The sequence below is a fragment of the Misgurnus anguillicaudatus genome, chromosome 15 (genome assembly GCF_027580225.2).
Source record: "Misgurnus anguillicaudatus chromosome 15, ASM2758022v2, whole genome shotgun sequence".
Taxonomy (NCBI): Eukaryota; Metazoa; Chordata; class Actinopteri; order Cypriniformes; family Cobitidae; genus Misgurnus; species Misgurnus anguillicaudatus.
The window spans coordinates 4,244,558-4,248,193 of record NC_073351.2 but is presented as its reverse complement, the minus strand read 5'-3'; the positions used below and the strand labels follow the sequence as shown (position 1 = coordinate 4,248,193).

General features: G+C 39.0%; 1 long non-coding RNA gene across 1 annotated transcript; it reads right to left on the bottom strand.

Moving 5' to 3' along the window:
* Positions 1–991: 991 nt before the first annotated feature.
* On the bottom strand, positions 992–3,080 carry LOC141349762 (uncharacterized). Its single transcript, XR_012357785.1, has 3 exons — positions 2,603–3,080; positions 1,858–1,982; positions 992–1,459 (listed from the first exon to the last, which is right to left on the bottom strand). It is a non-coding gene; the product is annotated as an uncharacterized lncRNA (long non-coding RNA).
* Between the last annotated feature and the right edge of the window lie 556 nt (positions 3,081–3,636).

The window sequence follows — 3,636 nt, the reverse complement described above, 5'->3', positions numbered from 1 at the left end:
CAATTTTGCTGCAAACCTTCACAATACCTTGCATGCGGGTTTTCTGTTTAGTAGAAAGTGACCCGTGCCAAAAAATAAAAGAGAAAGTAAGAACTGATTCAATAAAACAAGAATAAAACATTTTTATAAAAACAGTATCAACATTAAAACTACGAAGCTTACGAAGAAAATATATACGCTGATGTGCTTTTTTACACACAACATAAACTTGTGACTCAAAGCACAGTTTATTGTCGATATGTTTGCCACGGCAGGGCCTTCATTAGTGCAGTAAAACTTGTGGTAAGCAAACACTTGTAATGAGCAGGTGTAGGTCTAAAGCAACCCAACCCCTTGGTAAATCTGATAAAGTGATAAAACGTTAATACATTTTTTGGCTAATGTTCTATGGCCAGGTAGTTTGTATTCTAATTAGTTTATAATACCGGTATACACAGATATTTACAGTTGTGTTAAAAGTAGCATTGTAATAATAAAAGTAAATAAAGTGCAGAAATGTTATAAATAGATTATCTATTTATAACATGTCTGCACTTTATTCACTTTTACTATTACACTGCTATTATAAATCTATTACAGATTGTATTTCCTTATTTTAAATGTATTGAAAACATGACACATTCAATTCAAATCAAAATATAAAAAAAATGTACAAGTTTGTTCAAGTGTGATGGTGACATCTTCTGTGAACATGCATTTTCTAAAACAATGAAGAGGACGTGCAGAGTATGATAAGCCTGTGGCTATGCGGACAGTTTTGCCTTGAAGTGTCTGTTTGGTCAAGTTCAGGTGTGGATTGGAGAATATGCACCTTGTCCTGTTTGCGGATTATTGATCCTGCTGTTCTGTGGAGTTCCGGAGTCCCGTATACAACCCCTGCGGCTAGTGGGTCAGTGCCTCAGTGCCGCATCACTCATACAATCTGAGTTCAAACGCACAATCTTATTTAAGCAGAGACACACACACACACACACACACACACACACAGGGACGTACTGGGACTGAAATTCAGCCCGGGACTTTAAGATGGAGAGGCCTTTTACGCGAGTGCCCTTGGCGCACGAGCAGGATTTTTTGCAGTTATTTTAATTCTAGTAGTGTTTTTATGGTATGAACTTGAAGAGAATCAGATTATGCTGAAGACCTTAAAGAAACTTTAGGATAACAACACCTCCTCAGGTTGTATAAGCAAGTCACCACTGCACTAAACACAACCAGGTCAGCAAAACCTAATCTCGAACACATAAGTCACAGTATACTGCTAACTACCAGCATGTCATGTGTACAGTCAGTTGGAGTGATAAAATTGTTACAATTACTCACACATACCCACTCAGATAATCAAAAACTACAATACAGTCGCATAAAATAGAGATTGTGTGTGTACGTACTCACTTTCAACTCTCCCTGGCTCCACTTTCCCTGTGCTGGACCCTGCCTCTGCTTACTGATTGTACAGCTACATATGCATGAGAAGAACATCAGTAATAAATATGACTAAGAATAATTCCTTTTTTTAATTCAATCTGTGCTTTAGTCAGGTTATAATCTAGTAAGTGGAACTATTGCATTTTATCCTATATGTAAATATGTAATATTGTGCTGTATTTTTCTATTTGTGTGTCCTTAATAAAGCTTTGATTGATTGATTGATTGATTGATTGATTGATATACCTACCCTGCTGAAAAAAAAAAAAGCATCAAACCAGCATGGGAATTATGCTGGTCTATGCTGGTTTGATGCTGGTTTAGCTGGTGGTCACCAGCATACCAGCACCACAACATATGCTGGTCTTGCTGGTATGCTGGTTTTTCCAGCAGGGTAATATGATTGCCTACCCAGCCCTGCACACTGACCCATCACTGTTTTTGTACTGGTTCCATTCTCCTCCTCCTCTTGTTCTGCTTTCCTTCCTCCTCCTCATCAATATGACTGCAAGAGTCATCATCAACCGGTCTCTCTCCATCAGTGACCTTAACAGCTAATATACAGACATACAGGGATTCCTTAGACCATTTTACTGTTTGAACACAATGATGACGTGGAAACGTATGCACGCGCATGTTGGCAATGGAAGTATGGCAAGAATCAGTAGTGAAGCAACACAGACAGAGAAATATATATTTAAAAGTTGACTTTATCAAGTTTTTCAACACAGCTACCAGATCCGTGTACTATAGTGGAGTGAATAGAAGACGTTAGCAGATGGCCAAATATAAAGTGACCATATATACGTATATTAGTATATTATTAGTGCAACCAAACGCAATTACCAGACATTTTGATGCTGGGAAACTGTTTTGATAAACTTACTGAGTTGCTAACACGTTAAAACAACCCCACAACACCACTTCTGTTGCCAAAATGCGCACGCAGGCTATTTCATCAATTTCATAAGCGGGATAATGTAGAGCGAGGCGGTTCTTATTATAGCGAATACAACCCCGTAAGGCTGATTCAAGCTCCGCTTTGCGTGGGGTCCTGATGTCGGGGTTGTATTCGCTATACCGCCTCGCTCTACATTATCCCTTATATATGCCTATATTTAAATGCAAATATAAATGATTTCAGTGTATAATAGATGCATCACTAATTGTGCACCTGTCCTGTCCATGCTGCTGGTCCTTCCTCATCTGCACCTCCTGCCACAGCGTCCTTTTGACTGCGAAAAAGGTCTGTTAATTTGGCGCATTTAGCTGCCTCTTGTGCAAACATTTTTATTTTTTAGGCCCCACCCATTTCTTTCTCTTCTTTTCTTGTTTTCGCAATTTTTACCGTCTTGTCTATGTTGCATTCACACGAATCCAAACCTGACCAAAAGTAAACTCTTTTGATCGGCGCCTTTGAGCCAATCGGATGTGAGGAAAAACGAGGATCAGTCCAAGTTGGGAGGGGCCGCTCCTTTCTCCCCTCAAGATTTGAAGAATTGGTTTGGCCTGGTCTGAAACAGACACAGCGTTCCACTGCAGCTGAGCGCCTGGTCAGGCATTAAAAAAAAACTTTTTGAACTCCGGCCGGTTCGGCCTGAAATGGACCGGCCGTTCGGGATTGCTCCCGGAACTCCCGATGGCCAATCCGCCCCTGCACACACACAATATTTCTTTCTTAAAGTTCATTTATTCAAGTTTGTTTTGTATACCTTACTCTATGGACATAAAACGATGTGGGTCTGATGATGAAAAATGAGTGTTTCTTTGACAGAACAATGTTCACGTTACTTCAATTCACTTATGTGATGTGTTGCTACTAAAATGATTGTTTTGAAGTTGGCCTAGTGTGATCGTCCGCAGAGTGTAACTTAAATATCTGACTAAAAAAAATTAATTGTTCCCTGTTGTTTCTTTTCGTTTATGTAACTGTTGTATATGCTTTTTATTTTTTGTTATGCTGTTTTTTTTCTTGTAATTGGTGGTTATTACAGAGTTATCCGGTTATTTGTCTTGTAAATAAATTCGGTAGGAACGCACCTACTTGGCGCCCGAACTGTTGAGCTGTTTATTTTAATTTTTATAAGTCTCTAATCATGGACCTGATTTCATATAGAAAGTATAAGATTTTCTTTTCACAACTTAATGGTGTAGTGGTTAGGTTGTTGTGCCACTTCGCTGGAGATCCGAGTTCGAATCTCACCTCAA